This window comes from Pongo pygmaeus, chromosome 19 (assembly GCF_028885625.2).
Source record: "Pongo pygmaeus isolate AG05252 chromosome 19, NHGRI_mPonPyg2-v2.0_pri, whole genome shotgun sequence".
Taxonomy (NCBI): Eukaryota; Metazoa; Chordata; class Mammalia; order Primates; family Hominidae; genus Pongo; species Pongo pygmaeus.
The window spans coordinates 4356081-4368382 of NC_072392.2; the positions used below are offsets into that span (position 1 = coordinate 4356081).

General features: G+C 46.0%; 1 pseudogene; it reads left to right on the forward strand.

The window, feature by feature from the left end:
* Positions 1 to 11463: 11463 nt before the first annotated feature.
* Positions 11464 to 11841, forward strand: LOC129018108 (thioredoxin-like; annotated as a pseudogene).
* The last annotated feature ends 461 nt before the right edge of the window (positions 11842 to 12302 follow it).

Genomic DNA, 12302 nt, shown 5'->3' on the forward strand with positions numbered 1-12302 from the left:
ACTTGGTTCATAACTCCCTGTGCGTGTTTTGCGACTTGTCCAGAAGGTAGCGCCACAGCCTGGAAACCAACATTTCTAAGTTCATTCTGGGATTCCCATCAAGGACCTGTTGCAAAACAGTGCTGTTTGTAATGGCCCCAAATTGGAAAGTGCCCAAACATCCATTATCGCTAGAATGAATGATGTAAGTCACAATGGACCACTCTGCAGCAACCAGAATGAGCGATCTACAATTATATGCAATAATATACACAGGTCTGACAAGCATAAGGACGAGGGAAAGCAGCCAGGCAGGAGACAGCACACGCTATATGCTTTCATGTACACAAAGTACACAAACAGGCAACAATAGTCTGCCCTCAGAAGTCAGATAGTGACTGGAGGAGGGACCAGGGGGCTTCTGGGATGCTGGAGATGTCCTTTCTTTCTTTCCTTCCTTTCTTTCCTTTCCTTTCTTTTCTTTCCTTTCTCTTCTTTCTTTCTTGACAGAATTTTCGTTCTTGTTGCCCAGGCTGGAGTGCAATGGTGCAATCTCAGCTCACTGCAACTTCCACCTCCTGGGTTCAAGCAGTTCTTCTGCCTCAGCTTCCCGAGTAGCTGGGATTACAGGCACGTGCCACCACGCCTGGCTAATTTTTTGTATTTTTAGTAGAGACAGCGTTTCACCATGTTGGCCAGGCTGGTCTTGAACTCTTGACCTCAGGTGATCTGCCCGCCTCAGCCTCCCAAAGTACTAGGATTACAGGTGTGAGCCACTACACCCAGCCGAGATGTTGTTTCTTAATCTGAGTGTTGGTGACACGAGTGCCCTGGGTGTGAAAATGCATCAAGTTGGGCATTGATGACGTGTACTTTTCTATATGAATATTGTCTTTCAATAAAAAAGTAAAAATGAAAAATCTCAGGTATTTTCTACATTAAAACAACAACCATAAAAATCATCCTTTGAATCATCCATCATCCCACCTGACTCTCCAGCTGCTTCCCTTTCTCGCGGCCTCTTCACGAGCAAGTACACGGGTTCTTTAAGGTTAGTGTGCATCACGATCACCTGAGGAACTTGTTAAGTCAGATCTCTAGGCTCCCCTCCCAGAAAGTCTGGCTTCAGGTGTAGGGTCTAGAATGTGCTTTCCTAATTGCCACAGTCCTGGAACCACACCTTCAGTCTAAAAAAAAAAGTGTACACCTGCTGTGTTCACTTCTTTCTCTCCTGTTTCTTCCCTTAGCTGGTTTCTGTCTCTAATTCCCCAGAGAAACCTTTGGTTTCCTTTTTTTTTTTTCTTGGGCCAATAAAAAACCAACCAACCAACCAAATAGAGCAGCCTAGGGTTGCCACCTTCTAATTTTGCCGATGGTGGGGAGATGGGAATCAAAATGACTATTTTTATGATTTTATGATATTTTATGATTTTATGACATTTATGTCATAAAATAATTTGGTTTCACTTTCTGTTAACACAGTGTAAGAAGGTTAGAATCTCAGAATGAAGGTCCGTCCTTCCTTCCTGAGAAAAGGCATCTGAGAGCCTTAGGGCTCTGTGCTGCCCCCATCTCCTGCCCCAGCCTCAGCCTGGCCTTTGGGCTCCTAGCATTGTTCCTTTTGTCCAGCAGGCAGAATTATTTTCGGCCCCTACCCTGCCCAGCCAACATTCCTCTGCTCTTAGAGCTAGGTCCTGACAAGCTCTTTGGGACAAGACCTCCACTGGTTGGGTTCTGGGAACATTTCCTAGTTCCCAGAACCTCTCATTCCTTTCTGATTGCTGCAGCTCTGGACCTATTAGCTAAGCTCCAATTAGATGCAGATGGGTGCTGGGGATAAACGTGCTCAGGCCAAAGTAGCACCAGGGGCAGATGGAGTCAGTCATTTTAGGGCTCAGAGTAGGGGCGGGGTTTGGCAATGGCTTCAGGAGAACTGGGTCTAGTCCTGTGTCTGCTAATAACTGAATATATGACTGCAGGTGAGACATTTAACCTCTGGGAGTCTTGACTCCACTTCTGTAAAATGAGGATAACAATATTTATCCTCCTAGGGTTGTTTTGAGGATTACACAAGAAAATATGTTTAAAGCCTCTAGACCAGTGCTTAGTACAGAGCAGTCCCTCCAAAAGTGTGAGTTCCTTTCTCCCTGCTCTGTGAGCCTCAGTCTCCCCAGTGATTATTATGGATAATCTACATTCGCATGTCCATACACATACACACACACACACACACGCACACACACGCAAAAGGTGGCTTGAAGTCTATAGATTCATTAATTTCTTCATTCATTTCTTCATTCGTCCCCTTATCCTAATGGTTCTCAACCTTAGATACACATTACAATTACCTGGCAAGCTCTGAAAAATTCTAATACCTATGCAGACCAGTTAAATAATGAAATCAGGATCTCTAGATTGTAGCTTCATCTGTTTTTTGAAGCTTTCCAGGTATTTTCAATGTGCAGGCAAGGTTGAGAACCACTGCTTTAGCTAGTGATGTCTGCAATTGAAATCACCAGTAGCAAAATTGAAAAAAACCCAAACACCAATATCCTGGTCCCTCCCTTTCTCATACTCCCATGCCAATTGAATCAGCTTCTCTGAAAGTGAGTCTCAGTAATGATGATGTTTTGTTTTGTTTTGAGATGGAGTTTCACTCTTGTTGCCCAGGCTGGAGTGCAATGGCGCAATCTCAGCTCACCACAACCTCCGCCTCCCGGGTTCAAGCGATTCTCCTGCCTCAGCCTCCCAAGTAGTTGGGATTACAGGCGTCCACCACCACACCTGGCTAATTTTTGTACTTTTAATAGAGACAGGGTTTCACCATGTTGGCCAGGCTGGTCTCAAACTCCTGGCCTCAGACTGATCTCTGCCTTGACCTCCCAAAGTGCTGGGATTGCAGGCTTGAGCCACTGCACCTGGCCTCTGACTGCTCCTTCTAACCAAGAAGGGACCCCTGAGACGAGGAACAAGAAAGAGTAGGGACCCCTTACGTGTGTGTAAGTCTTTCCCCAGGTTGACTTTATAATTGGCCTTCTTGGAGATGCTGGGATTTGACTCTAATTATAGAATGGAGACAATGAAGTATGCGTTTGTGGCAGGGTTGGGGGTGGGGATAGAAGGGGCTTTGCAAGGTATCTCTCTCTGTGCAATGTGACCAAAATACCAGAATATTATTGTTAAAGTACTTTTAAAAAATTATTCCAGGTGATTCCAGTTGCAATACAATGGCATTCAGAAATTCTTAACTCAGAGCCAACATCCAATAGTCCCTGAAAGACATGGGTATTCCCATTTCCTGAGTTTACAGTTACCCTAGTAAATGGCAAATCCTCATTCTTTTTTTTTTTTTTTTTGAGATGGAGCCTTGCTGTGTTGCCCAGGCTGGAGTGCAGTGGCATGATCTCGGCTCACTGCAACCTCCACCTCCTGGGTTCAAGAGGGAACAAGAGAGAAACTCTGTCTCAAAAAAAAAAAAAAAAAGGCAGTGATTCCTATCATATTTCAGTTTAATTTAGGGGCTTGTACAAGGCAGAAGACAGATGGGCCTTGGAAAATAACAGTAGATATAGTTAAAAAAAAAAAAAGTCACTGAACTTGTAACTGCTGTTCTAGGTGTTTCTTTTTTTTTTCTTTTTTCTTTTTTCGAGACAGAGTCTTGCTCTGTTGCCCAGGCTGGAGTGCAGTGGTGCAATCTCGGCTCACTGCAACCTCCATCTCCTGGGTTCAAGCAATTCTCCTACCTCAGCCTCCCCAGTAGCTGGGATTACAGGTGCCCGCCACCACACCCGGCTAATTTTTGCATTTTTAGTAGAGACAAGGTTTCACCACGTTGGCCAGGCTGGTCTTAAACTCCTGACCTCAGGTGATCCACCCACCTCGGCCTCCCAAAGTGCTGGGATTACAGGCATGAGCCACCGTGCCCGGCTTCTAGGTGTTTCTTTATGGGGAAAATCAACATAGCTCCTGGAAAATGCTTTCTTTCTTTCTTTCTTTTTTTTTTTTTGAGATGGAGTTAGTCTCTGTCACCCAGGCTGGAGCACAGTGGCGCAATCTCGGCTCACTGCAACCTCTGCCTCCCAGGTTCAAGCGATTCTCTTGTCTCAGCCTCCCAAGTAGCTGGGATTACAGGCATGTGCCACCATGCCTGGGTAATTTTTGTATTTTTAATAGAGACGGGGTTTTACTGTGTTGGCCAGGTTGGTCTCAAACTCCTGACCTCAGGTGATCTGCTTGCCTCGGCCTCCCAAAGTGCTGGGATTACAGGCATAAGCCACTGCGCCCAGCCAAATACTTTGTTCTTTATCCCAATAACCAGATAATCCAGAAGTCATTTGTTTTTACCTGGTAGGGACAGCAGTGCACTTTTACAATCTTGCCTCAGAGTTGTGGCAACACAGTATCTAATAGTCAGTGTCAGGGATATAAACCCTGGCAACTGGTGCTCAGATGAGGTGGAGACAGTGGTGCCTTCCCCAGACATTTCTGCAACGTGATTTTGAGCATTGGTCTTGGCTGCATAGCCTCTGAGCTAGCTCTCCAACAGCTCTACCCGCCATCTACTTTCTGTGCCCATAGATTTTTCATAAATTTATTTTCTATTTAACTCAGGCAGAAGTGTGTCTTTTGTTTACAATTAATAACACTGACTGATGCATATACTTCTAGGAGTCCCTAGAGGGCAGCAAACAGCACCTGCAGTTTGAAGCGGGAACAGGGAGGCAGAAGCAGCGCTGCATCACATTGGATCCGCTGGATCACGTTGGACGCTGGCTCAAAGTCTCTGCAAAGGTAAAGAGGGCATTTGTGCTTTCCTGACCTGTTGGCTCTCAGGAAGAGTGTGTCTTAGACCTGGACTAAGGAGACTCAGACTAAGGAAGTTCAATTCCAGTAGGAGGCCATTGCTTTGTCAATTTTTTTTTCTTAATATTTCTAAAGCAGAAGGGATGAATTATGAGGCGCTTGTGGTGTCTCTTTCCTGGTAGCATCTACTTCTTTATTCACTGCTTTTACCTCTTGTCAAATGTATTCTAGTTGCCTTTGGGCCCCAGCCTTTGTCTTGTGCCAAGAGTCTTATTTATCTTAGACATTACCTGTGTGCCACCACAACCAGGTTCCTGGCTGCCTACCCTCCATTCTTCTCCCTAATAGCATCCAGATTTTCTTTTCCTTTTTTTTGAGACAGAGTCTTACTCTGTGTGCAGTGGCGCGATCTCAGCTCACTGCAATCTCTGTCTCCCAGGTTCAAGCGATTCTCCTGCCTCAGCCTCCCAAGTAGCTGGGATTACAGGCATGCACCACCACGCCTGGCTAATTTTTGTATTTTTTTTTAGTAGAGACAGGGTTTCTCCATGTTGGTCACGCTGGTCTTGAACTCCCAATCTCAGGTGATCTGCCCACCTTGGCCTCCCAAAGTGCCGGGATTACAGATATGAGCCACCACGCTCGGCCCAGATTCCAGATTTTCTTTTCTTTCTTTCTTTCTTTCTTTTTTTTTTTTTTTTTGAGGCAGAGTTTTCCTCTCCCAAGTAGCTGTGATTACAGGCGTGCATCATCATGCCCGGCTAATTTTGTATTTTTTTAGTAGACACGGCATTTCTCCATGTTGGTCAGGCTGGTCTCAAACTCCCGACCTCAGGTGATCCACCCACCTCTGCCTCCCAATGTGCTGGGATTACAGGCGTGAGCCACCGCGCCTGGCCCAGATTTTCTACTAGGGAATTATTCCTTGCTACTGTGTGTGGAATCCTGGGGAGAGAAACCAAGGTCATTAGCAGTTCTAGGGTTTGGGGTTGACCTAGAGGAAAATGACCACGAGATGGCAGTAGCAGGCAATGAGCTTTTTGGGATGGCTCTGGGACAGGGTTACCTGTGAGGGGAAGTCCCCCATAGCGGGGGTCCTTCTAAGGATAGTGATGCAGGGCCACCATGCAGAAAGAGGAGAAGACAAGAGAGCTTCTGGGGAGAGGGGCATCAGAGAGGAGGTTTCCATGTTTAGATGAGGAGCGGTGTCTCCGGGTCAAAGAACTGCCAAGGGCAGCCCTGGCTTGGGCTTTTATAGCCCCAGGGTTTGTCCTCTCTGTGGCCAGCAGATGTTGGGTGCAGTTTGGCAGGGTATATAAAGCAGGCAGGCCCTAAGTGGCTAGAAATATGTTTATTTGGGCTTTTTAATTTAAACAATTGGATGTGTAAAAAACTGAGTTTAGCTCTCATGGGTTTTTGAGCTAGCAGTCCTGTTGTGAAGAAGTAAACAACATAGGACTCAAGGTACAGCTCATTTATATGACAGAAGTGAATAACAGTGCCTGCCTCCCCCACTCTCTACCACTACAGAGGTCGAGGGAGCAGATCCTTCCTCAGTCTCCCCTGCTCGTATAGCCAAGGGCAAACATGGGGCCTAAGCTCAGTCAGTTCGGGAATTGTCCCCAGGTCTTTAAAATTTTATTTATTTATGTATTTATTTTTGAGACAGGGTCTTGCTCTGTTACCCACACTGCAGTGCAGTGGTGCAATCGTGGCTCACTGCAGCCTTGATCTCCTAGGCTCAAGTGATCCTCCTGCCTCAGCCTTTTGAGTAGCTGAGATCACAGGTATGCACCACCATGCCCAGCTAATGTTTAAATTTTCTGTAGAGATGGGGTCTTGCTATGTTGCCCAGGCTGGTCTCAAACTCCCGGCTTCAAAAGATCCTCCTTCCTTGCCCTTCCAAAGTGTTAAGATTACAAGTGATAGCCCACCTCACACCTCTCACTTTTTTTTCGTGAGACAGTATCTTGCTCTGTCTCCCAGGCTGGAGGGCAGTGGTTCAATCTCAGGTCACTGCAACCTCTGCCTCCTGGGCTCACGCGATCCTCCCACCTCAGCCTCCCGAGTAGTTGGGACTACCGGCGTGAGCTACCATGTCCAGCTAATTTTTTTTTTTTTTTTTTTTTTAATAGAGATGAGGTTTCACTATGTTGCCCAGGCTGGTCTCAAACTCCTGGGCTCAACCAATCTGCCCACCACCTCCCAAAGCATCTAGATTTTCTTTTTCCTTTTTTCTTTCTTTTTTTTTCTTTTTTCTTTTTTCTTTCTTTTTTTTTTTTTTTGAGATGAAGTCTCGTTCTGTCACCCAGGCCGGAATGCAGTTGTGCGATCTAGGCTCACTGCAACCTCTCCCTCCCAGGTTCAAGTGATTCGCCCACCTTAGCCTCACAAGTAGCTGGGACTACAAGTGTGCACCACCATGCCTAGCTAATTATTTTTTGTATTTTAGTAGAGATGGGGTTTCACCACGTTGCCCAGGCTGGCCTCGAACTCCTGAGCTCAGGCAATCCGCCCACCTCGGCCTCCCAAAGTGCTAGGATTACAGGTGTGAGCCACCGCGCCCGGCCTAGATTTTCTAACTGGGAATTATTAAATAGCCTGGGTTTGAGCCACTGCACCCAGCCCTCCCCAGGCCTTTTCATATGTGTGTGTGACTTCAGTATCTGGAGATCTGGAGATTAGAATCATTGGCCAGTCTGGCCCTATCAAGAGACTCTGCCATGCTGCTTCTCGATTCTTTTTATTTGTGTATTTATTTTAAGACGGAGTCTTACTCTGTCATCCAGGCTGGAGTACAGTAGCATGATCTCAGCTCACTGCAACCCCCACCTCCCGGGTTCAAGCGATTCTCCTGCCTCAGCCTCCTGAGTAGCTGGGATTACAGGCATGCGCCACCACAACCAGCTAATTTTTGCATTTTTTAGTAGAGGCGGGGTTTTACCAGGTTGCCCAGGCTGGTCTCAAACTCCTGACCTCAGGTGACCCACCTGCCTCGGCCTCCCAAAGTGCTGGGATTACAGGCGTGAGCCACTGAGCCCGCCACTTCTCGCTTCTTGATCCTTTAGAGCAGGCTTTGTCAACCAGGTCACTCCTCTGAACCACGGAACACAGGAACGATTTTCCCAAGTCTCCAAAAAGCCTTTGCACTTTCACTTTCTTCCTGCTGGAATTCCGACTCTAGGCCTGGGCCCCAGGGACGGCAAGGCTGCGCCAAGGACAGTGCGGCAGGCAGCTAAATGGAGGCTGGGCCTTACTGACCTCTCAACCAGCGGTTTCAGCCCTGGACTCTAGATCTTTACGTTTCTTGTCACATGGGCAAAATAAAGCTCTCCTTTGTGTAGCTGTGAGGTTGAACAAATAGGACTCACAGTCTGCCTTTATTTTAATCTCCTAATCTCCATTCAAATGTGTTTTGTGGGGATGGCCCATCACCATTCTTTTGAATGGAATATAGGGCGGGCCCTTGTCTTTTTGAGACACTCTCTTTTCGTAAAAAGTTTTTGGGTCACTTCAAGTTATAAAAGTTTCATTTCAACCAGGCGCAGTGGCTGCTCACACCTGTAATCCCAGCACTTTGGGAGGCCTAGGCGGGTGGATTGCCTGAGGTCAGGAGTTTGAGACCAGCCTGGCCAACATGGTGAAACCCCATTTCTACTAAAAATACAAAATTAGCCAGGCAGGGTGGTGGGCGCCTGTAATCCCAGCTACTCGGGAGGCTGAGGCAGGAGAATCACTTGAACCTGGGAGGCAGAGGTCGTAGTGAGCTGAGATCGCACCACTGCACTCTGGCCTGCGAGACTGACTGAGACCCTGTCTCAAAAAAAAAAAAAAAAAAAGTTTCATTTCAATAATTGCAATTAAAAAAAGTCCCATTGATGGAGCTGGAGGGTAGAGCAGTGGTTGCCAGGGGCAGAGGGAGGCGGGCTGGGACTTGTTGTTTAGTGTGTGTGGGGTTCCGTCTGGGATGATGAGTAGCTTCTGCGGATGGCTACGCAACAGCATGAGCATATTTGGGGCCACTGAAATGATTCATATACATGTAAATTGGTTAAAATGGTAAATTGTGTGTTATGTATATTGTATCACGATGAAAAAATGCAAAAAAAAGTATAAGCCAAAAAACCCTAAAACACCCCACAGCCCCTCCCCCAAATGTAAAAGTCCATTTAAAGTTAAAAACTTCTCCCTTGCACCTTCTCAGTCTGTTCTGGGCAAGCAGCATGCAACAGGAAAAGGCTGTGTGTGTGTGTGTGTGTGTATGTGTGTATGTGTGTGTGAAAGGGTATGGTGAGGAGGGAGAGACTCTAATTAACTTCTCAATGTACCCTCCAACCCCCACCTGCTCCTACGCCCTGGGATTCTGCTCCTACGCCCTGGGATTCTCCTCCTCACTCATTTGGCTGCTTTTGTACCCCCAGGGTTGACATGGCGGGGGAAGAGGTAAAAAGGGGCAGGAAAGATCTGATTTTGTATTGTACGAGCTGGTACAGACGCTTCTTGGGCTTTGTATATATGTGACTTTTTATCTATTGGGACACTTTTTAAAGTCCTTCCAAGACCTCCAGCCGACCCCATTATTGGGGTCTTACCTCCAGTTCCCTGGGTATAGCTGAACTCTTCTTGGCTCACAAGCAGCTCAGGCATCAGTTTCTTGCTGCTGGGGCCGCATCTTTCTCTCCGGGTGGTGCTCCTGGGCAGGTTTTATTCTTTGTTTTTTTGTTCTGTTTTGTTTTGTTTTTTTAAATAGCTCTTGCTCAAGGTTGGGCAGGTTTTAATGTGGCCTGATGCTGGTTCTCCCTCCCCCATAGCTCGCATCTGGTCCATAGGAAACAATCACACATCCTTTTCCTACAATAGATTTTAGGGGTACCAGTTTCCAGTGCAGCCAACTCTCTTCAATATATGATCAAAACCACTATCAGCCAGCACATCTCTCATGCACTGAATTTTAAAACTTTTTTTTTGTAGAGATGGGGTCTTGTCATGTTCACCAGGCTGGTTTTGAACTCCTAGGCTTGAGCAATCTTCCCACTTCAGCCTCCCAAAATGCTGGGATTATAGGTATAGCCACTGCTCCAGGACTTGGATTTTAAAAATCAGATTTATTGAGATATACATATAATTTTTTTTTTGAGACAGGGTCTTGCCCTGTCACCCAGGCTGGCATACAGTGGCACAATCTTGGCTCACCACAACCTCCGCCTACCAGGTTCAAGCGATTCTCCTGCCTCAGCCTCCCAAGTAGCTGGAACTACAGGCGCCCACCACCAAGCCCAGCTAATTTTTGTATTTTTAGTAGAGATGGGGTTTCACCATATTGGCCAGGCTGGTCTGAAACTCCTGACCTCGTGATCCACCCACCTCAGCCTCCCAAAGTGCTGGGATTACAGGCATGAGCCACCGCACCCAGCTGAGGTATAATTTACATAAAGTAAAAGTCACCAATTTTTGTGTATATTGCCAGCAACTGACACCACAATTAAGACAACAAAGGAACCAATTACTCCCGTAGCCAACACTGTAGTTCACCATGGAGGACCCCGTGGACAGCTCCAAGCCTCCCTCTGCATGACCATTTCCTGGGCAGAAGTCTTTTGAGCTAAGTGGGAAATTTGGGCAGTACCCAACCCATGTAGATGAACCACATCTTGGCACTGGGGAAGTGGAAGATTTAGAGCACCCAAATCGATGCTTGATCCAACCCATTGATCACACGTCATCCCATCACAGCAAGTTAGGTGTTTCTCTGCTTTTTGTTTGAGGTGTTAACATGAGAATCTCTTATCCGTAGGACTCTCCAGGGAGTTGTATCTTGTGATTCCAGTAGTGGAAAGAACAAAATCAAAACACCGTATGGCGAAATCCTCAAAGGGAAGGACCCGGAATTCACATCCTTCGAGATATCATCTGTACCTCGGCACTGTTGTGACCTGGTGGGCAACATAGTAGCAGAGTCGAGGGACAAAATGCATGCTAATAGTCTCCAGGCTCAAAAATGATTCAAGACCCTGATGGTGTCTCTCCAACGACCAACACACAGGGATGGTGCCAACCTGTCACTCAATTACAATGCAGGGCTGGCGACTAACTGGTTTAATTCGAGACCGTGGGTCGGATCGCTTGTCTGTGCTTTGATAACGGAGAATTCGAGGCCCCGAAAAAGAGCTACTCGACCAGGTTAGACGAGTGGCTGGTAGAGTGCGAATGACAACATATTATACCATCAAGATGTTCCTAGATCAGTGTACGGACTGATCTATTGCACTACTGTCAGTTGTAACCAAGATTGTTGTATTCGAGGAGAAAGACACTTGCCCAGAAAACACACAGAAAGTTTTTTGAGTATGGGGAGCCCTGCACCACTCCATTATGATTTGAGGTCTCTCCTCGGATGCTCCCAAATCTGGCAACAGTGGCAAACTATTGGGCTGAAAGACTCAATCCAGCGTATTCTGGATTTAAGGCTCCTGACATAATGCCCGGAGCGAATATCACACTGCCACTTACTCAGATGGCTGCCTCTCACTGAGTGTCAAGAGGAACAGGGACGGGCATATTGTCACTCCAACTTTGAACATCCTAAAGAATTATGGGGTAACAGGCTACAAATGAATATGGTCAGTTCCCTATTAAAAAAAAAAAAAAAAAAAAGCTGCTCATCAGACCTCAGCGGCCAAGATGGTGAAGCAGATCGAGAGCAAGCTTGCTTTTTAGGAAGCCTTGGATGTCACAGGCAGTAAACGTGTAGTAGTTGACTTCTCAGCCACATGGTGCGGGCCTTGCAAATGATCAAGCCTTTCTTTATCCCCTCTCTGGAAAGTATTCCAACGTGGTATTCCTTGAAGTAGATGTGGATGACTGTCAGGATGTTGCTTCAGAGTGTGAAGCCAAATGCATGCCAACATTCCAGTTTTTTAAGAAGGGACAAAAGGTGGGTGAATTTTCTGGAGCCCATAAGGAAAAGCTTGAAGCCACCATTCATGAATTAGTCTAATCGTGTTTTCTGAAAACATAACCAGCCATTGGCTATTTAAAACTTTTAATTTTTTTAATTTACAAAAAAAATATAAAGCATGAAGACTATAAACTCAAATGCCATCTGGGTGACAATAAAACATTAATTCTAACACTTTTAAAAAAGACAACAACCAAGCCTTTTCCTAGTACCCCTTTGCCCCACCCCTTACCTCTGCTCCTTGACAACCACTCGTCTGATTTTGATCCCTGTATGTTGCTCTTTACCTAAGAAATCATGTTTTGAGGACTTATATATTGTAAATGGAATCATACAAGATGTACTTGTTCATATCTGGCTTCTTTCACTTAGCGTGAAGCCTTTGAGAAGCATCCATGTCATTGCGTGCATCCGTTTTTTCTTTTTATTGCTAAGTAGTGTTTATTGTATCTATGTACCACAATGTATTGATTCACCCATTGATGTAGACTGGATGGTTTCCAATTGTTTACTATAATGAATATAGGCATTATAAACATTTGTGTACAAGCTTTTGTGGGGA